The 22,661-nt window shown below is 48.5% G+C and overlaps 1 protein-coding gene across 1 annotated transcript in view; it reads left to right on the top strand.

The window, feature by feature from the left end:
* LOC149371995 (uncharacterized) overlaps window positions 1-22,661 on the top strand; it is a 173,097-nt gene that overhangs the window by 109,987 nt on the left and 40,449 nt on the right. Inside the window, exon 2 of the mRNA XM_089566348.1 lies at window positions 943-1,106. The gene's annotated coding sequence lies outside the window, so the exon portion shown is untranslated. The remainder of the gene's footprint in view (window positions 1-942; window positions 1,107-22,661) is intronic.

Below are 22,661 nucleotides of genomic sequence, written 5' to 3'. Positions count from 1 at the left end.
TAAGCGATGTCGTTTTTACGTCGAAATGAGGTTGATTACGTTCTGAGACGACTGCACTCTTCTCTTCTCTTCTCTTCTCTTCTCTTCTCTTCTCTTCTCTTCTTCTTCTTCTTCTTCTCTTCTCTTCTCTTCTTTCTTTCTTTCTTTCTTTCTTTCTTTCTTTCTTTCTTTTCTTCTTTCTTTCTTTCTTTCTTTCTTTCTTTCTTTCTTTCTTTCTTTCTTTCTTTCTTTCTTTCTTTCTTTCTTTCTTTCTTTCTTTCATTCTTTCTTTCTTTCTTTCTTTCTTTCATTCTTTCTTTCTTTCTTTCTTTCTTTCTTTCTTTTCCTTTCTCTCTTTCTTTCTCTCTTCCTTCCTTTCTTTTGCTCGTATGCTCTTCAGTTGAGGATAATCTTAGCATTCTACAAATTACCAGCATGTTGGTTGCACTTATGATGACTTCAATACTGAAAAAAAGCTGTTTGATGCAATAACCTCACGCAGGCTTTGTCATATAGATGTCATACAATTTTATAACGCAAATGACGTTTTCATGACAAACGTGTACTTTTGTAAGAATGAATAATTTATATCTCATTTTTTATAATTGTATGACATTTGTATGAGAAACCGTGTGAGGTTATTGCATCATACATCATTTTTCAATACGGTTGCCGTGTCTGTTCGGTTCGTGCCAGCGAGGGACCCTTTAAACATTACAAGTTACGCCAGCGAGACCATTAAATAAAACAATCTAGATACAGACAGCAAAAGCGCTGACATTTGCTCGGGTGAGGCGAAGGAGCTCGATGTGAGAAAAACGTTTAGGAATGACCCGCGGGATTACGCGGTGAAGCGAAATTTGATCTCTGATAGTTCTAGTTCGCAAACAGAGAGAGTAAGACTTTTCCCCATTAGTTCCGGCTCGCTCACGCCCCTTTTTCTTTTCTTTTACGCTTTTGCAGGTGACGTTCTATAGACCGCCAACTTGGTTTTGAAGCCAATGCTGAAAAGTCCTCCGAGGCCAACAAGCTACGGCATCGCAGTGCTCTTTCCGGGCTCTCCGCCCCTGGAGCCATGCCCGGATAATTGGCTGTGACGCGCCTTTCTCGCGTCGATCACCGTAAACGTGAGTTGATCGGCCGGAACCAACTTTTCCGTGTGGAAACGCTCCGTATTTTTATATCCTTCATTTTTCTCTCTTTTGACTGTTTACTCTCGTAATGTTTTAGTCTATGCAGTCTCAATAAAATGAAGCCAGACTGCTGCTCTGCGCGGCAATTAACATTGCGTAGTTCCTGCAACGTCGATGAAGCTATTTTGAAAGCTTCGTTTCGGCAGCCTATGTATTATGTGTATAATGCGGTTACATACTGACTTCTCGTCGCAGCCTCGTAACGGAGCACGTTTAGACGGTTACGTCATAACTTTTAGCGTAGCTTCTTTGTGTAATTCTGAACCGACAACGCATAATCTGTCAGAAAACAAAAACAGTCAATGCTATAGTGTGTCAGAATAAGCTAAATGTAATGCCTACTGACTGTCATTGACTACAGTTTCATTACGTCAGCCCAAAGCTTCTTGACCTAGTAAACTAATACCCGCTTGTGGCGCTTAGAGACAAGGCTGAACAATTTAAAACATAATTTTTCTACAAGGGAATATCGCTTTCTCGTGGTATGCAGCGTCTGCAAACGCTAACACCAAGGACAGGACGACTATCGTGACTCCTAGGCTGCATGGAGTGGCAATAATGAGAGTGACATCCACCGATAAACAGAGGTTTTATTAAAATTATAGTTGAGAGCACTAACGTGGCTTCAAAAATACTGCTAATACTGCTAAAAATACTAGTAATAATACAGATACTGGCAATCGCTTTTATCGGCAGCAGCGCTGACGACGGCAGCGCCAATGGTAGGGTAGCAGCAGTCTGCCTTGTGAAAGCATTTGAACAAATGATAAGAAAGTAGGGTTGGGCCGTGTAAGAAACGGTGACGGTTCGCAAGGGAAAATAATTTAGGTGTGGGAAGTTTTTTTGATCAAAAATAACGCTGCGTATTGCACCCAGTCTTATTTATAAAGTATTAAGTGCAGTGTATCATTTCCAGGTGGCGTAGCCCAACTGGATCAACTACTCGGAGAGTCGAGAAGTTTTAACACAGCACGGCGCAACCATCGGCTCTCGCTTGATTTTGTTTCTTGGAAAAAACAGCGCTTAACGAAAGGACAACGAAAAAGAGTACAACAGGACCGTTGTCCTGTTTCCGGTGTCCTGGACCATTTCGTTGTCCTTTCGTTAAGCGCTGTTTTTTCCAAGAAACATGTACCAACTAGCTCAACTCTCCGTTTTATTGATTTTGTTTAGAGATTTAAAATATAAATTCTTGTCAAAACAGCTAGTTCTGCGCTCCCTATACTGATCTTGGGGTAAGACCTAGAGAGATGTGTCAATTTTCCATTCTCTTCTTCGGCAGGGTAAATGGGAAAGCACGAAAGAAGGTGGTTGTGCGTCTAAACTGGACTAAAAAGCTTGGGTGCATGCTCTATTTATTTCTCTATTTATTTATTTTAAGATGCTATCAGTTCCTAACTGGAATATTTACAGGAGTCGGTTGATGTACAGGAGTTGAATGCAATCAGGTATACATTCAGAGAAAAAAGAAATAAATATTATATAATGACGAGGAAAAGCAGTACTATGTTTTCAACATTTCAACAATTTTGACAATTTCAAGATTATTCTGAGTTTAAGCTTAGGACTGTTCGTCCAAGCGACGAAAAATTCAAGGTGACATAAAACCGTTGTCTTTAAGGAAGTCTCTCCTTCGAATCTACAGCCCCATTGTTTCTTCCGGCATTTGTTCTCAGAAAAACTAGCTTTTAACAGTGAGATATCAACTGAAGTGTATATAGACACCAGGCTTTTGAACGCTGATCACCATCGTCACTCCTCCGCGTATCCTCGCATACGTAGATGGCGAAATCAAAGCGGGCGCGTGTACGTACGCATACGAGTCCGCAGAAAGTGCAGAGGGGGAAACCACTTAGGCGGAAAGCCCTTCTTTGTCAACAAACAGGCGCTTCTTCCTCGGAAAAAAGGACTTGGCAAACTCCGCTCGTCCGTTTTCCCTCGGCAGCTGCCCGGGCGGACTGCGAGATTATGACCGCGAATTGGTTTGAATGCGGCCGTTGGCAGTCGCGATTCGCCAGATAAACGGCGCCGGGTTTTAGCGAATCAAGGCGCGTCCGGACCCCACGCCGGAACACAATAGCCTCGCTCCGGTCGGCTGAGCCACGTAGCCGTGGAGGGGAGGAGGAGGAGAGGGAGCATCCTTCGAAGAGGGAGAAGGAAAAGGGGGGGAGGCTGCCGGAGCCCGGGCGGCGGCGCGCCGGCTCCAAGTAGCTTTTCGTCTCGCGAGGATTTGTAGGCTTGCGCTCCAGACCCGGCGCGCGTGATCAGTATTCCTGAGACGCGAGCCCGCTTTGCCCTCTTCGCGTCTTTATTGTTATTTTTTTTTTCTTTTTCGAGCGAGTAGCGTGGGCTGTGGTGCTGCTCCTTCTTCTCTGCCGCTCAGGTTTGCCTCTGCACCTCTCTCAATTTCCCCGTAGGTTCCGGCACCTCTGCAAAGGCTGGGGATTGCCCCCTTTTTGGCCGGATTCTCCCTCTGATTCCCTCGCTTTCTCTCTTTTTCCTGGCGCTCTCATTTCCGAGCAAAACGAATGACGCGGAAAGGCCAACGAGCGTGAAAGAAAGCGAGAGAAAGAGGACTCTGCCTAAACACGGCTAGAGAGAGCCGCGCAAAGACTTCGAGATCCGTCAAGACAGACCAGACTGCCATTGTGCCCCCCCCCCCCCCCCCCCTCCCCCCTTCCCTCTCCGCTTTTCGTTCGTCCCTTGTCTATTCACCAATCTTCGCTTTCTGTGCACTTTTCCGCCTTCGGCTGGCACGTAACAGCGAAAAGTTTGCGGGCTGACGACGATAGAACGAATACAAATGAATGCGAAGGAAAAGTTCGGTAGGACAGGATGAAAGGCTCCCGAGATACATGGATGGGAGGTAAAGCAACGCTGGCAGCTTTTGATGCTTGTCCATCGGAGCAAAATCGATGGCGACCCGTGTAAAGAGGTGGCAGGGTGTTTGTTCTCGTTTTCGAGAAAGGAAAGAGCGCGTTGGAGGGCTGCAGGGAGATCGGCGCCTCCGCATTTGATTTTCCGCCAGATAGATACGGAAAAGAACGCGTAGGCGGGACTGTCGTTGTCTTTCTCGCGATGCTCGTGCAAATCTCGGACGCGCCGCGCCCATGCATGCATCGGCGGCGTTACCTTATTTCTCAATGTTGTGCAGGGGTAAGTTAGTGGACTATAGTTTCGGTACAGGCTTATTATCCTCTGAAAGCACGTGTTATGGCAAATTCTGTTTGCCGTCCTTGTGCGTGTGTTTAATGTTTCACCCATCGTCGATGTCCTTATGAAGCATCTGGTAACGGCAGGAGCAGGGAAGAAACGCGCAATGTTTGTCGGTGCACCGTGGTAAAAGAATGGGCGGTGTTTAACCTAAGCACCTGCATGTACTTAAAGTCACTGGAACACATGTACACAGACCTCGGCACCCCTGCGGCTGTTCTTATGGAGCTGGGACGCTCGAAATAGGATGCTCGACAGAAAGGTAGCTCGCCTGCCTGAGCTAGTTTCCAGCGATCGACACTTCGACGAACGTAAGGTCTACGCCTGCGCTCGAGTCCCTTCGTTTGTGCAGTACAGTTCAAACATTCGTATATGCTTTCGATCGAACATGACGGTCACCCCACGAAATAAGAAAATAAACAGAGTAATCGATATTCAGCACACAAGTCCGCGAGCATGTAAGTAAGATTATGGTTTTACCTCGCGCTAAATATGGATACCGGTTGGTGGCCCGGCTATTATGTATGTATCGAGGCCCTCCACGTCGTTAGTCATCTTCGCGTGGCCCTCACAATATATTTCTGCAGTTATGCCTTCCGATAAATTACATTGCAATTCGCTTGGAAGGCTGGCAGTCACAGTGCTACAATATAATAATGTTCTTCCCTGAAGCGGGTGCAAACAGACATATTGATATAGTGATCACCTAAAACATTCTGACGGTAAGATCAGCAGTCGCTGTATTTGCAACCTGAAGAGAGGTCATACGGAGCGTCGTTATGGTACAAAAATGCATCAGTTATCGTACTTAAGCAAGGAAATAAACTTGAAAAATGCGAGCATTATCTGAGAGGGCTGGAAAGGCGTTTAGTACGCAGGCTTATAACTCCGACTATCGTGTATCAGAAAAGGCGTCCCGCACGACTGCTGGCCGATCGAATATTGCAGTGGCAAAATATGTGTCATGGCAAGATCACATCAATCACATTTATACATTACCGCTCATGTAAATCCACAGTAAATAACAGTCACCGTGGCGGTATACGGGCTTTTTCGTCCAGTGCGATCCGAAAAGAATTAAGAATTTATTCAAACTGTGTGCTTAGGTGAGCAATACAACTTACATCTTTTCCCCAGAATAAAATAAAATTGCCATTGATTTTTCTTGAGATCATCGGCGGACGAGAGCGCAAGCTAAAGTTTGTGGACCACACATGTTGTTGAAATGTCAAATGTATTCGAGAAGTAGCTAGACGTGTAGACGCAAACTGAACAGCGCGCCCTGTACAATGAAGAGCGAACATCACACTGCACCAGCAAGTTTCAGGGTCTTTGGGTTGCCTACATGAAAACTGATTTTTTTTTTCTGGCATACGCGGTCCGCAATCTTGCACACGCTTACTTTTCCAACAGATAAGCGCACTTTTAATTTTCCACCGTATTTACTAGTCGCGCATGTAAATTAGTTGTTTCCTCAATATCTGCCCCCGAAAGTAACGAGCGAGAGACTTCCGCGTTCCCTACACTTTCCTTTGGTTAGATTAGAATCCTGCTTCCGCTTTGCCAACAGGAATTCGTCTTTCCTGTTGTGCAAAGCGAAGGCAAGCATTCATGCAGATTTACTTCCAGGGCTGTGTCTACACACGCATTAGGTTTGGTTTGGTTTATTGGGGTTTAATGTCCCTAAATTTAGCGACTCAGGCTATGAGGGACGCCGTAGTGAAGGGCTCCGGATAATTTCGACCGCCTGGGGTTCTTTAACATGCACTGACATCGCACAGTACACGGGCCTCTAGAATTTCGCCTCCATCGAAATTCGACTACTGCGGCCGGGATCGAACCCGCGTCCTTCGGGCCAGCAGCCGAGTGCCGTAACCACTGAGCCACCGCGGTGGGGCACACGCAGTTAGGATGGAAAAATAGTTCTCATCGGCAGCTGCTTGAAGAACTTCAAACAAATGATATTTAAAATGGCTAATCACAATCCAGGGACTACAGTCTTTTCTATTGGAACTTAGAAGCTGAGAACTACGCGTTATTCACTGTGTTCATTTTGTAATGGGCCTTTTTTTTTACAACATTTACGAGACTAGAGCTTGAGAGGTCATCCTTATTTATTTATTTATATGAACAACAAAGGAGAGCTTGATGTCGCATAGCGGTTCCGGCTACTCCTTTTCACCACTTCATAGAAACACCTTGGTCTGACGATATACAGCTCAGCATAACATAACACAAACACTAACAGTACGCAACATATAAAACAAAGTAGACGCGTCAGGAGAAGTAATATTAATGAACGAATCTAAACGCTGTGAATGTTATAAGAGTACACAGTACAATATATAAGAGAGAGGTAGAAAGGTCATCCCTCGTGTTACACGCGGTGAGATTGAGCGCTGCGCAGCGCGAATATGGCGAGCTGAATATGCGTGCCAACAGGAGCCGTCCAAGCTTCAAAGGACGGTTGCGAAATAGGGAGGGCTGCGGTGGGCCACTCGAGCACGTGGCCACCACTGGGTGCAGTCCGCAGAGAGCTCACTTTCGAGGCCGACTACTGGGGTCGCTGACGATTGTGGGGCTCACAATGCGCCGCCGCGGGACCTAGAAGGATCTCGTGTAAAGCTCTCTCAAAAGGATGACGGCACTTCCGTGTTCCGTAATTAACGGATTAACAATGGCTCCAAGCTCGGGGCCACCGCGAACCGCAGCGAAGCGCGTCGCATTTGCGTTCAGAGGCGCTCTCGTGACGGATCCGACGAGCCTCCTTGCGCGCGCTCTATACCCCGATGAATGGTCTTCACTCTCAGCACCTCTGGGGGTCCTTGTCAGTGAACTAATTGCTTACAGTACCTTTTTGTATTAATGAAAAACTTCCTACTTCTCAGAGACCTCTCCGCCGTCGTCGTTGAAATAGCATGTGTATTCGAAATGCTTTGTATCACAATGGCACAGTGCTGCACTTGAGCCGATGCGTCCACGCCCGCTTAGAGCAGGTGACGCTTCATTCAAACGCGACATTCATTCAGGCGAAATGGAAGGAAATACCGCGTGCGTGACGGCTGTCTTCAGTAGCTCTTTCCGGCACCTGCCCCGTATTTCGTTTTCGGCTGATATGCCTCGGGCGCTATTCCTGAGTGCCGCCAATAAGTTTAGATGAGTTTGGATTGTCAGGATAGCAGGCTCATGGAAATCAGCCGATGCAGGGAGGGAGGGGGGGGGGGGAGTGTCTTTACGGCGAAAAGCTGCTTCGTTCTTGAGTTATACCCGACTATAGCTATAGTGTTGTACTTTTCTCTCGTTTTCTTTTGTTACGCTGCTTTTTTCTTTGCTGGGGGCGCGGATGCTGCGGCAGATAAGGGTGGTGCAACAACGTTGGGTGACATTTATAAAGAAATAAAACAGGCTGTTCTTAAAAATATTATTGCCGCTAAACGTTCTCTACAGAGATTAAAACAACCTGTTATGTTGAAAGTGCTTTCTAAACGCATTTCATCTCGATCAAGTTGTAGGACGTTCAGCGAAAATTTAGGACAGTGGAATTGTCACGTGTACAGTTACAAATCGCTTCTATCACTGAGGCATGCCGATGCAGGTGACCGTTCGATCCCCGACATTGGTGGCGTGCAAACGCAGCGAATGAGACAGAGGCGTCTTAACGGGCAAACAAGGAGTACAAGGAGTACGGGTACGAAGGAGTATGCAAAAACTCTTACAGAAACCGAGCGTATAGGAGTACGCAATTCAAGAACATTTGGCGTCAACAGAAAAGATGACGACTATTGAAGATATCCTATTGTAAATAAAAGACGAAGTTTAAATGGATAAAGAAAAAAGTTTCTCGCGTAATGACGTCAAGTAAACGACCTTGTTCTTCAGCACGCCGCGAAAGCGGCTGTGCCTTCCGGCTTCTGCGGATGAACTTCTTTAACGTCTGATTTGCGCCGTACAAACTGTCCGATCACCCGTTCCCTTTTCCACGTTTTCTTTTCCGACTTTCGGGACACAGTTGACTGCTCACCGAATCAACTCTGTCTCCGTTCTTTCTCTGGGCCGCGCCGTACCCTAGAGCGGAGCTGCAGCTGAAACGGGCGCCCCCTTGTGAGCGCCTTTTGTCAGAGAGGCAAGTTCGAGCTTGCGCCCTGCGAAGAACGCGATAAACGCCTCGCACGACGGCCACTTGTCTACGGCCTGCGAGCAAGAACGAACGGGGCAATATCTCTTCTCGGCGCGGTTGTGACCCGCCTCAGTTGTCTCGCGATAAAAAAGCCAGAGGAGCGGCGAAGGATGAGGAGAGAGATGCGAGAGGAAGAAGAGCAGTGCGCGGACGGCGGACGAAAACAAGCGACCACCAAATCCCGCAGTGCCGGACAAAGCCCGTGGGCCGAGGTCCGCCCACTCTAGAGTCTCCAGCCTGCCGGGCCCGAGCCAAAGGCATCCAGCGCCGGGCCCCAGGATATCCGGGCTTCGCGCTCTCCCGACCGCGAACAGGAGCCGAGCTCTTTGCCCAGAGTAGCGAAGGTGGCCGGGACGGGGAGGAGACGAGAGGAGGAGAGCAAAGGGCGCGGGATAAACTTCCTGCCTCAACGCGTGGGTCGTTGTTTTCGGTTCGATTTATTATATTCCTCCGTGTCCGACCGCTCTTCCGCCTCATATAGGAGGAGACTTTGGCGCGACGAGACCCAGCTCTACAGCGGGGTGACGAGGCGGAGAGCGAACGGCGCCGAAGAAGAGTCAATTGTTGCCAGCCCCTCGGTGAACACGCGAGCCGAAGAATGAGCCGAGAGAGCAGCGCGAAGAGCGTCCATAGGAGTGGAAGAGGGTGGGCGGAATAGAAAGAGGGCAGGAAAAAAAGAAAGGCGCGAAGAAAGGACAGGAAGCGAGACCGGGGTGCTTGACTGGGGGGCCCGGCGCCGAGGGAAGAGATGGGAGAACTTCCGGCCCCGGACGGCGATGCGTCGCGATGCCGCGTCAGCGGAAGACGCACGGCCGCTCGTTCCGAGCGCTAGGTCGTGGTCGGTCGCCGGGTATTTGCGAGACATAGTAGGTGCAGCCAATGGCTTCGCCGCTCGCTAATGGCGCGTATTTTTGACTTCTAAGCATCTCGGAAGCTGACCTAAACGGTACCACAAACCGTGTAAGAAGCGAAAGGAACTGGAATGTAATGAATTCTGGCAAATAAAACAAAAAAGAATGAAGCTGAGGAGTCGCCGTCAAGGGAGAAACGAAAGGTGGGTACAGCGGCACGCGATTGAAGCTATCGGCTTTTCCAGTTTAAACGGGGCACGACTCCTCTGCGATACGGCGCTGATTGAGGAAGTGGATTCTGGCAAGTTTCATATGCGCCACTATCACGCTGCCTCCGCTGCGGTGGTTTATTTGGTGGCTGTGCCTACTGTCTGTGTGTACACGGGTCAGGCCATGAGAGCACAGCGAAAGGCGAATCGAGAGCCGCCAGGGGCTGCGTACGCCCCTAAAGACCTGCCGGCCGTCGCGCTAAAGCAGCGCCGATATGAACTAAATACGGCAGTGGATCATGGGACGAGCCACGTGTCTCATAAATGGAGTGTGCGGCCCTGATGTTCGTACGCGAGCGCAAACGATTTTGAATGGAAACTAACGTTGAAACAGCGGTACCGGGAAGGCAGAGTCAATACTGACCCCGTTTCAGGAAATGGCGGGGCAGGGGAGAATACATAAAAAGTTCACCGCAATTAAAACTCTCAAGTTTATCAAACATGGTCCTTTCGTGTGCGCGGTGCCGAATTGGTCATCAAAGGACACTGGTGGGGTTCGATTACTGAATGGCTCCCGGGGGAAATAACTTGACTGAACCAGCGCCTGTTGCTTAGATTGCTTAAGAGAGATCATGAAACGAAATCTTGTATGACTTGTACAAGTGCTGATGGACGACAACGCTTTTTCCTGGAACTATCCAGAAAAGCCGCTTGTAAAAACCCTTATCTAGAAATTCTTTAGAAGATTCAACTTGTATGAAACGGGCCGACATTTCCTCTTCTGTTAGGACGAGCTCTATCTGGGTTAGCAGCGTTACAACACTGTTTGAAAGCGAAGAAGGAGGCTTCGCTTCAGTGAATTGAAATGAATACTGCCGCAAAGTTCTGTTGCATTTATTAATTCGTTCAGTTCCCTTTCCCGTGTCGCCCCAGACACCCGACATGATCGTATTTCCGTTTCTCAACGCGGAACGAGTTGCCAAGTTCATGCTGGCGCGCCGCAACTGGTTTGCTCGCGAACGATCGGGATCACGCAGCCCAAATTCTATGATGTTCATGATTGTTATCGAAGGCGAACGCGTGTTATATATAAAGTCACGTGCCATGTTTGCCGTCTGTGTGACTGAGAGGCTCGTGTATTCTGACTACGACTGGTGCTTCTCTTTCGATTTTGGCGCAACCGCATAATTTCGATCTGCAACGCTAGGGGGCGAATTTGGCGCCACAGTCCTTCAGCCACGATGTATATGGTTGGAAGGATAGATAGTAACTCCTCTCACTTCTAACATTCCTGTGGCTCCTTGTTTGTTTCTAATACATCTCGCTGTCTTCCCTCGCTCTCTGTGTTCTGTTCTTCGAAGTCTTCAAGTGGTACATGGGAGCAGCACAATATGTTTTACACACAACTCATCACACAATAATACTGAGCTCTACTGAATGGCAGTGAATTGTTATGAGTGTCTTGTTATCTGTCGGCAATATTGTAATTGTGGTGGATGCTGCTTGCTTGCTTTTTTTTTTTTTGAAGCAGCATGTAGTTTTATTGTATTTCAAGTAAGAAAGAAATGATGGGCAGGGAATAAATTGAATTGACTCGACTGTGGAAGGACTTATTCTGCCGAGACAGCCTTCATCTCCAACAACATAGGTTTCCAACCAGGGTAGCACACCTCTGAGAGTGATAAGAAAGCTCTAAAGTTGCCTTATGTCATATGAAGGTGGCAGAAAGTTAGGTGTGCGGATGAGATCAAGAAGTTCGCGGGGATACAGTGGCTGCGGCTGGCAAAGCACTGGGTTAATTGGAGGAGAGACATGGGAGAGGCCTTTGTCCTGCAGTGGGCGTAGTCAGGCTGATGATGATGATGATGATGATGAAGCTACCTCCAGTGTTGCAGTAGGAAATTCTCAGGGCAGGAGTTCGCCACATTAACAGGCGATACATACTTCTGTCGAGCTCTTCTAATGGGATTTCCTCTCATATTGAGTGCTATTAGAATAATGGGTACGATTCTTTAGAGTTTACATACTTTTAACAGACATTTTCGTTTTCTGAATAACCACTATCTCCAATTCAATGCTTTCAATAAACCCCGAAGTGCTCACAAATTCTTTCTTTCATGTTTAGCAGGGCACAGTCTTGATTTGATTAATTTTGTTCTCTTACGCACCAACCCACCGGTGATAAAATTTAGAGGTGTGTGTTTGATTCGGCGGGCAACAAGTACGAGTTTCCCTGCCTACGTGACCTGCGCTGTTTTTGTTTCTCTCGTCTTCTGTTGTTCGTCGTACGCTGCGCTTTCCTCCCTTCATGCACTTTACTACGCTTCTGAGGCTTTCGTGTATTTCTTGTTCGTGGCCAGACGGCGACACTCGTGGTTTAGTTTCGCAAAGGCAAGCAGCATCGTCAAGCGCCGTTTCAGAACGGTTTAGAGGGCTGAGAAACGTGACGATAGCGTACAACATTCCACTGTCTTAGCCCTGGCGAAGAGCTGCCTGTTCTTTCTGCCTTTCCGAAACGCGGCTGACGCGAGTTCAGGCATGCGTACAACCACGCCTGAACGGAGGAGGACGCTGCCCCAGGAAGCTCGAACAAGATTAGCACGTCAAAGCCGATCAGCGGGAGCGCCATATGCGTGTCCAGCATCCGGGTGCATTACTCTTTCTTCCTTGCGTTAACATAAAGCGCAAGAAATCGCGTACCGCAACAATCGGATTGCTTTCGCGGGTCACGTCGCTCGCCGGCCTGCGTCTCCGGTTTCGCATTTACTGAACGCACTGCCTTGGCGCTCGCCTGCGCTTGCATGTGCGTCTATGTGTGGACCTCTAATTAATGCTCGGCCGTCGTTGTTTCGCAGTCCCGCTGGGATGGACAGTTACCTGCCTTAGCTACGCTTAGCCTAAGTCTCTGAGCTCGAGTCGACGCCTGCCCTCTTCGTCTCTGCCGGTCGCAATCACGTCGCCTAATGGCAGGCTAATGAGCCTGATCTCATTAGCCATCCCTGTGCTGTTCCTTATAGAGACACTTCGCGGCGTCCTGTCCGATTCGCGCCGTCCTTCCAGCGGCGGATGCCCCCCTCCACCAGCAAAGCCCCCGCGCCAGACCTCGTTACTAGCCGCCGCGCGATAATGCTTTCAACGACTCTCAAAGCCGAAGGCGAAACGAAGTCATTTTCAACTAAGGCGATAGCTCCGAGCTATAAGGCCCTGAGAGAGCCTGCGCTTGTCGTCGCCGAGGACCCTGCTTTGTGCGCCGTCCACCACTTCTTCGTCGCGAGTTCTTTTTTGTTCTTTTATTCTTCCTTTCGGGGTTTGACTCCCCGCCTTGTTGTTCCCGTCTTGGTCCTCCCTCGCTGTTCTCTCCGCGCACCCCCATCCAGCGCCCGGGTTTTCCTTCGTTCTCATCTCAGCGCCCAGGGGGCGCCCCTTCAATAAGGTATCCGGCCCCAGATTCCCTCAAGGTCCACGCCGGCGACAGCTGACTCCGGCCATTGTGTCCCTAAGACAAAGGCTTCGACGTGTCGAGGGTTGCCGAGCTCTTCGCGATTCCTTAGCGAGCGCCGCGCCCAGCAGACGTCGGAGGAGAGAGGGAAGACGAGGAGGACGCGGAGAAACGGCGGTGGCGGCGTCGGAGAGAAGATAAAGCACCCGTGGCGTGCGCGGCTCTTGGCGCTCGTGTTTTCGTCAAGCACATGCGGCGATAATGAATGGTCCGCTCCCATTTCTCGCGCACGCATTCGCGACGTTCTTCATTACTGTCTTCAGCACTGTTCGTTTGTTTTGGAAGCCTTCTTTTTAAACTTTCGCGTTCTTTTTTTTCCTTTTGGAAACTATTAAAAAAAAAGAGAGGGCGAAAAAGAGCCGCTCTCTGTATTCGCGTGCGTTGAATTTAAATACACGAAAATAAAAAAAATAGGCGGCGAAGGCTTGGTGTTTCAATTTCAACGCCGTCCCTTTCCGTGGGTGAGCTTCCGCCCTATTTCGTCGGATTCTCGATTCACATGACTTCTGCGCAGGTAGTGAGTGGAGCTTAAGAGTTAATTTCAGTTTGAATGTGGGAGCAAAGCATGTCCAAACAAGCCTAATCGGGTCGAATTAAATGAGAATTTATTGAGGTATAAATAGCGCTTGAGCGTGTTCTGTGTAACCAGAGGAGGTATGGCGTGTTGGATTTACTGATCGTCGAATATGTTCGTACCAAATGGGCAAGAAATATAAAAAGGCGCAGACCTATGGACGCATAAACTTGAAGCATATTTCATGTATAATTACATGTGCATATTATGCATATAATATAATGAAGGAAAACAGCTCACAACAAAGAACAGGCGACACTGAACAACTGCATCCACGTTGGCTCACAGCTCTTCGTCGGTGCAGACGTGATTGAGGCGTTCTCATTCTCTCGTGTGCAACGCTAAATGGCGTCCTATTTAACCGGACAACTTTGGCTCCTGGTGGAGGATGGTCCGCACGATCGCCACTGGTCCTTCGAATAGGCATCGGTGTTTACATAGGGCCTTGTCCATGTATAATTCCCAACAAATAACAGATGCGCAATCTAAGCGGATAAATCTTAATAGGGCAAGAAACCACTGCAACCTTGTAATAATTTTTGCTATGCATATGTGAGTCGTCCTTAGAGACGACAATTTTTGTTTGCGCGAAGTTCTTTCTATGCGTTTTAGCTCACGGCGTTGCTGTTAGCCCGAGTTGACTTCACTTCTCCCACACTGATCCTCCTGCTATATGGTGCGTAAATTAGTCATGCCCCGGACAGCTCTTAACTGTTAGTTTATTTTTGCTTATGTTCAACAACGGATGGAAAGATATTTCATGCGTCAGCTGCCTACTTACCATGCTGGTTCAAGAAAGAATGAAGTAGCCATCGAGTTCGGTCGAGCTTTTTTTTGTCGTTCTTAGAGGCGACGGGAAAGGAGAAAACTACTAATAAAATTTGTGCAATCATGAACGATACTAGGCCCCTACAATTAATGTAATATTGACGCAGTGACTTGAGCGTAGTACACATTTTTCGCAGTGCACGCATATGTGACAGAGTGTTAGATTTGGGCCGTGATCCGGCTTTCTGAATGTATTTTCCCAGTTTTTAAATCTATTACTTAGAGGTTGTATTGCCTTCGGCAGTGAAGCTCTCGGATAGCAAGTACTTCGCTATGGAGTCGATTTTTATTTTTCAACAAATATTTCTTTCTCTATATCAGTTTAAAAATGAAACAAAGCAACGATTGCTGCCTTAGTTTCCTCAGCACAGCGTGTAAATGCAAAGTGGAATGTATAGCTTCAGAGGGCATAGGCACAAGACAGCTTGCCGGGCGGTGCCGCTGCAAAGTTAGCTTTGTCTCTGGGCGGTGAGTAGAGGCGGTATATACAGTTTGTGCCTCAATTCCTTTCTCGTTTCTTTCCTGTCACTTTTCCTGTTCAGGTTTCAGTTTTTTTTCGTCATTTGTTTGTTCTTGAGGTGGAGGGAGTCCTATTTGTCCTAGAAGAAAGGATGACCTTTCGAATTACTGACATCTCAGTTCGGATCGGTTTTCTTCCGCGCCGTCCGTATCGATTGCGAATTAAGTGACGGGCGGTGCGCGGCGGCCCGGTTCCTCCTGCCCCCATCACATGTGTGCTGCACAGCCTGTTGGAAGGCCGACCGACTGCAGCCGTGCTCTTCCCCATGCGAGCCGTCTCCCAAAAGGGGAGTTTCCCTTCTCGAAGAAAAACTGCCTGCTGGCGAGACGTTCTTCCTGCCAATCCGATAAATATGGAAATGAAGAAGAGCGTGCTCGGCCGTCATACGCCCGGCCTGACTTTGCATGCCGGCCCTGGTACAGCTGCTACTGCCGTGACGCCAGCGACGGAGAAGCTCCTGGGAACGAGGGAAGAAAGGTTGTGCGGGAGGGGAGAGACAAAGGAAATGTTTCTCTAGCCGCTGGAAGGAAAAGGGAACGAAAAAGGTAAAGAAAAACGCGACGGGATAACTGGCGCATAAAGGGGGAAGAGGGAATCACCAAATCAGGTTTCGGTCTCTCTCTCGCGTCCTGCCATCGGGATTGGGGAGAGTGGTGCCGAAGAAGACCCGGTGGGGAAAAGCCTCTGGGACTAAGCAAGTCGTGGGCATCCGAAAGGGAAGGTCCTTGGTGAGGCGTGTTCCGCTCCTAAGACAAACAGAGGGGCCTCTACTGCGAGCCTTTGCACGTTTGGTTCCCTTCTGCCTTGCTTTGCTGGCTTTGCGCCCCCCCCCCCCCCCCTTCCCCCCCTCTCCCCCACTTCATCCCTTACCCCCTCTGGCTCCGTGGTGGTCCCATGCTTGGATGAAGCGAGGAGGAGTGCGAGGGCACCTTCATGCCTCTTTGTATAGACCTGGTCATTTTTTTGCTTTTCGTTTCCTTTGTCCCAGCGTGGTCCCCTCTGTGCCCTTGGATCCGGCCTGTTAGACCGTGAAACAAGGGCCCCGCGTTCCCCAGCGCCACGGCTGACATGGGGCTCGGGCAGCGAGGAATCCTAGGTTCCCCTTCTGCGCGTTTTGAGTTGGACCCATCTTTCGTTTTGCTGAGCCCACCCTCCCGCCCCCGGCACTCACTCGTGGTCTTGTCTGTTTGATGAAAATTCTCCGATTCCTTATTTTTATCTCCTACTGAAAGGATTTTTGTCATACTTTAATTTTATCTTGTTTTTGTCGTTTCAAAGCGCGCTGCGAGAGCGGCGTTGTGTTGAATGAGGCAAACGCAAGCAAAGAGGGAAAATCTGGCTAAAATTCTGTTCTCCTAAGTAAATAGCGTTGTTTGCCACTCCCATGACATCAACGTGATTTAGAAATCTCTGCTTCGCTTTTTGTGTAACAGAAAAGAAAGGGAAGTAAATGTTTGATTGTCCTCAAAAAGCGAAAAGAAGCGCTGAGATGCATGGATGGAAGGGGCGAATGTTAGACCACGAGCTGTTCTGCTGATTGTGCCTACAAAAATATGGCTACTCAGGACAAAAGAATGCAGGCTGTGTACAACAAGCTCTATTGTATGCATTTTCTCACATATTTTTTTTATCGCCCCCCGTAAGTCATTTCACCTCGCCATACTATTTATTCGCACGAATAGCTTCCCCTCACTTGTGGTCTACATGAACAGCGTAGGCCAGCTCACCGTAGAAGGGAAGCCATATATTCAGCTCTCTACATTCCTAGCAATAATATTTCCGTTTCCTTCGACGTTAAATTTAATGCCAACGAAGAGCACCTATTAAGCAGATAATTTGGCACCTGGCGCCAATAATAAGAAACGCTGGAACTTCGTTATGGTGAAGCCGGAGAGTGAATTTGCAATTAGATAGGACTCGCATCTTAATTTAAAGCACGCTCCACCTTCATGCATATTCACGTTTTCAAGGGGGATGGGCTACAAACTTCGCTGCGTGCGCTCATCGATTCCGTGAGCCTGGAAGAGTCTGTTGCACTGTCTGCTCGCTTTGAGCACGCCAAGTACTCGTTAGCCTTCAATAGGCATGTAGAGCTGTTTCTTTATTTTTTTTTTAATGGGTCAGGAGGCTAGGATACAAGATTGAAACGAACTGAACAAGGCGCATTGTGAAGATTCCCGTTTTGATATGTTGTTGTACTCCTGCCACTAAGCTAAAAACGAAACAAAATATAAGGGCTGGTTTACTGTCTCAATAGCCGTTTATTCTCAAGCGAAAAACCGCTTAGTTTTGTTCTATCCTTTCTTAAGCTGTGCTGATCTGTGCTTGGAAATTAGCTGCGAAGGTTGCTAATTTTTGCAGTTTGATAAGCTGCCTGAATTCCACAGCATGCAGAGGGCTCAGCGATTTCTAATAAACCTTGTCCTGCGCTAATCGCTCACAGCTGATACTCGTGATTTCTAAAAATTTATCAGTCGGCCTGCCCTACTGCCAGCTTCCAGTACGTTTGCCTCTTGTTAGTGCCTGCTGTATTCATTTTGACACTCGTTTCTCTGTAGCACTGTAATACAACATCCCACCGCAAGGTCCTGTTTCGCCACTAAGGATATAATCTCGCATTCATATTATGCACTCAACTTTCTTCCTTTTCCTTAACGTGACGCCCGTTATTTTCTTCTGTAGAAGTTGTGAACGCCGTGCTGCTAACACCGGCAGTCTGGCGTTTCACTCTTATTTTTTTTTTCTTTTGCCCGACTCTCTGGTTGTCTGGCTGTGCTGTTGTTTGTTCTTGTCAACGATTCGGTTCAGTTGTCTGAAAACTTCCGGGTTCCCACGGGTGACAAGTTTGTCTCGCACAGTGGCCACCTTGAGGCAGCACTGTCTTCGACAGCTGCATGCAGTATGGATACATGCGACTGTCACGTCTCCTTTCGACAACTTTATAAAGAATGGGCACACAGCATTCTGATTGGGAGGGGGGCAGTGGTGCAGCAGTTTAGCCCGTTCTTTCCTCGCGCTGATAGAATGAAGAGTCGAGCTTCACTTTTAGGGAGCTTTCGAACAGCGGTGGATGAATCGATTGGCAGCGTATGCATTGCGCGAACGCTGAATATCTGCGCATGCAGAATGTTTACATTGCGTCCAGCCCGGCTAGATTCCAACTGGGTCCGCGGACATGCAGGCGATGTCCGTGGTTCTCATGCGAATGTTCGAGAGTGGCCTGTTTTATTTCTGTCGGCGATAAATCGACCTTCTTCCTGATGCTGTTTATAGAGTGAAGCACACCAGCCTGATGGAGATTCCTTAATTGAGAGGGCGATCTAGAGGCGGGTGTAAACATGAACGTCTGAATGGCGCGATGTTTAACAATGGTTTTTGCAAGCGATATACGCGACCTTGTAATAGGTACAAAGGCGTCCGCAGAACTTTTCGCAAGAGGGGGGAGGCGTCCCGATGGCCGGGGATGGTGGAGGCGGTGGGTTAGCCCCAAAAAGGCATTATTTGCGGTCTAAACTACGCACATGAAACAAAAATTAGACACAACAAATTAGTGCTAGGCTTGGAAAACATGCATTGGATTTTATTATTGAACAAAGAATTCAACTGAATAAGCAAGATGCGAAAAGTTACTATCACCTAAGCGTGCTAATCAAGCTGTGTAGTTGTTTTCTGCTAGTACATAAAAAATATCTGAAATTCAATAGGGGGGGGGGGGGGGGGGGGCAGCCCCCCTCCCCCTCCCCATGAATACGTAGGCTGCTGATGAAATAGCTTTAGCCAGCTCACGATAACTTCTGTTCTCCGGGAAGATTTTAAAACTTGTCCTTGAAAGGCACCAAAACGTGAGTCGGGTATGCTGTCTTAACGAGTTGCATCAAATTTGCATCTTGTACGCATCTGCAGTTCAGACTAAGTTATCTATTACATCGTGTATAGCTGTGCTAAATGAATCACGGCTTCTTCTAATATACAAATTCCTGCGCATCCTTTCAGCAGCGCATCCTTCTCACAGTTAACTAACGAACGGCGCGCTGCCACTCAAAGCACAAGCACAAGAGGAATGAATGCAAAAGTGAGATTAGCTCAGTGTAAGCGCCATATTCTACCTTTATCTCTGGTACGTCTTTACCGTAATGATTAAAGCAAGCTATCGATCGCAGCGCAAAAGGTCGGAGCAAACGTGAACAAGTGAGGGCTCGTCTTTACGCCTTCAAGTTGAAGAGGCATTGAATTTTCGGAGAAACTCGCCCGCTTTCTGCTCCGAGTTGAGTCGGTCCTCAGGGCCTCACTGTCGGCGCCGGTTTCTCGACAAAAGCCTTTTGCATGGCTGCCCGCGATCCAGTTGTGCGCAGGCGACGTCTGCACTGCCGTGTGTCGCGAAGGCCTCGTGCGCTGCCTTGGTCTGGGCGCTCGCATTGAGAGCTAGTCGGCGGAATCGGCGGGGCTCCTCCGCTTTCATCGCAACTACGCGGCCGCCGAAACAGGGCCGTAGTCTCTGTTCTTCTGTCTTTTTTTCTTCTTCTCTCTCTTTTCCTCCTCTCTTGGGCGCTGTCTCTCACCCCTTCTTTCTTTCTTCTTTCTCGTACTCCGTCAATGCGCGGGCTCTTCTTTCCCCTTGGGCAAACGGTGCCCAGTTCAAATGAGCGGCAGCCGAGTTACATTGATTCCGTTCCCCATTTCGCGTTCGTCCTCATTCTAACTCGGCGCAGCCGCTTTCTCCTGGCGCCGGCGCGCTTTTAACTTGCCTTGTATTCCGGCGGCGGCGGCGATACTTTTTACCCAGGGTCTTCTTCCCTCGCGCTTGCACTTTCGAGATCATTTTCTCTGGGTATCCTCCGGGGGGTAAGCCTCGGGAAGTGCGTCTTGTTCGCCATTCTGTCTGTCCGGACGCTCGCGCTCTCTACTTTTTTTTTTTTCTGTCTCTCTTCGTACTCTCCATTATTTCTTTCCCCCTTTCAACTATCCTCTTCTCATCCTCAGTGCTGCTTTCCGTGCCCTGTCTCCAGCATTGCTCTTGTTACTACGCTGCTTTCGCCGACAGCTCGTTCTCGTGCCGACCTCTCCTCCTTCCCTCCCTCGTCCTTGCTGGCTTTCTATCTCCTCACCCTCCTCCTCCTCCCATGGCACAGTTTCCGTTCTTTAATTAGCTCGTCTCGGCGGGAATATTCTTCTTCGCAATGGAACCGTTTCTTCTCCGCCACTTGCTTGTCCCGAACTTCCTTTTCCCCTGCGCTCTCGTTCCCCTGATTCACTGCTCGCTTCGCGCTGTTTCCTTGATTTTCCTTTTCCCTTTTTTTTTTCTTCTTTGCCTCACTTTGCTCACTCCCTTTTAATCACAGCCTCCTCTTCCATCCTCCGCACTGCCGACTTGTCTTCTCTGTTTACTTTTGGGGCACTAAGACTCCCAGCGGTATTTTCCGGGCAGTACTGCCGACTCTTTTGATTTCCCCCTTTTTTTTTCCAATACTGATTATAATATTTTCTTACTTTTTGTTTGCCCTGCGTCCTCTTCACAACCACTCTGGTAGTTCTTTAAGACTCGTTCCGCATTTTTGCTTTTTTTTCCCCCTCCGTGATCGTTGTCTGTGTTTCTCGACGCGCTAGTCTGTGAACTTCAGCTTGTGCGAATGAGCAGGCTCCCTCGGCGGCTTGCGCGCGTGTTCCAAGCCCCTTCCAAGACTGCAGCAACTCGGGGCTCGGTAAAGCTTTCGATGAAAGCGTTGTATGAAAGCCAAAATGTAGCGAAATTTCCTGTTCTGTGAAGGGTGATTAAAGAGAATGTTTCCTTGGATGAAAACATGCAAACATGCGCCTGATCGAGACCACCGCCATTGCTTGTGAGTAATGAATTCGCTGTTTTTTTTTTGTTTTTTTTTGGCATGAATACCGATTCAGCAAGTTTGGCTCTGCATGTTTACGCGGCGGCACCTCTTCTTTTATTCGGGCTGTTCCGGAATGCGCGCGGGACGGGAACTTTCTAGTTTTTTGCCTCTATTGAGCCATCTAACGCCAGCAGCCGTTATACGGTGTCGTAGAAGAGCAGCGTTCGATCGTAGTCGTCTAGTTGTTTACGTTCTCTTTAACTGTAGTCACTTAAAGACACTTGTGGATCGCTAAGTGCTACTTGAAAATATTTTTTTCGAAGGGAGTTCGGGAACTCGTTAAGGGCTACATGGCCGTCGTCGGTGGCTTCTTTGAGTCTCCGCTTCCTGCGAGCGAGTTTTGGCAATATTCTCAAAAGCCGGAGGAGGGCTGGAGAGGGGGATGTGCAGGAAGGAGCCATTTTTTTTTCTCTTAAAAATCTGTGCCAAATCAGAAAAATTCAGGGGGGGGGGGGGGGGGGGCACTTTGTTGACCTAAAGTGCGGTGTTGCTGCTTGTGTCCCTGATGTGCGGTTAAGATGTTAATTAAGTACACAGTTGTTTGTGAATCTTAAATGCTGGAGACACTGGAGGGCGTTTGGGAGGCATCCGTCTGATTTGACGTCTTTCTGCAAACACTCTCCAGCGTCCTAGACAAGGAGAACTGCATATGCGTTGGCAAGAAGTAGCGTAGCCATTAGCACGCTCGGCTGCGGAACGGAAGGATGGTGGTTCAAATCCCATCGTGCACAAAAGATTTTTATTCTGGTCTGACTAGAAAAAGCGTAACACCTCTGCTCACAACCTTCTGCTGACAACCTTCTGTCGATAACGATGAGGCATTAAATAAAGGCTTTCACTTTAATATTTGCTTAAAACCGTCAAAAAGGAGCCAAATTCATGAATTCCGCATTAAGACCAGCATAGACATCTATAAGCAAATGCTTAAAGCTCTAGGAGCGCGTTTTTCCAACCTAATTTTCTGTCTCTTGTAGCAACAGCTCAACTATGAAATCCGCACAGGTGCCATGAACCTTGCAGCGAGATACAACGTTCACTTACTAAAGATACTTGCACCGGGAAAACTAAGTGGCAGAAGTATTCGCATATCTCTAATTTTGGACGCCTGCATCCCTGGATATTCATCGAAATAAGCAAACAAACGAGGAAAAAACGCTCGAACATACCTGTTCACTCGGCACTTTTAAACTGCTTCCTGCCCCTGGATCGTGGCTGGATCGAAATGCTCAGTAGAGAACTTGATTTTTATTCCCTCGAATGAAGAGCCTATATACGTGTATGGGTGCGAGGAAAGTGGGTGGCGCTATGCGTTCGGTGCCCTCTCTTTGTAAGCGAACAAAACTTTCGCACCGATCAGCTGTTTTTCGTTTGATCGCGTTGCTTCCATTCTCGCCGTGCCGTCCCCCGCGGTCGAAGCCCCCCTCAAACCGCGGTCTGGTTTGCGCGAGCTCAGCGTCTTGCCGAAGAGGCGCCGCTTCCACATGCGCACGTTGCTTACCCGCACCTGTTCTCTCTCCGCCAGCTCCGAGTTAGCATGCATGTATTGCTAGACGGCCAATTTCTATGTTTTCAATACTTTTTTTCTTACGTAACTGCGTTCCTTTTGTCTTCTCCACGCCGGTAGCACACAATACGCTCAATTCGAGAAGCCTCTGCCCCCCCCCCCCTTCGGAAGGTGCTCGGCGCTGGTGCCCTTCTCACATCGCGAACCGCAGGGGTAGCAGTCGCTCCCGAAA

Source organism: Amblyomma mixtum, chromosome 1, assembly GCF_055824585.1.
Source record: "Amblyomma mixtum isolate Tamu chromosome 1, ASM5582458v1, whole genome shotgun sequence".
Lineage (NCBI taxonomy): Eukaryota > Metazoa > Arthropoda > Arachnida > Ixodida > Ixodidae > Amblyomma > Amblyomma mixtum.
Note: the sequence above shows the minus strand (reverse complement) of the source record. Positions and strands in the feature narration are given on the sequence as shown.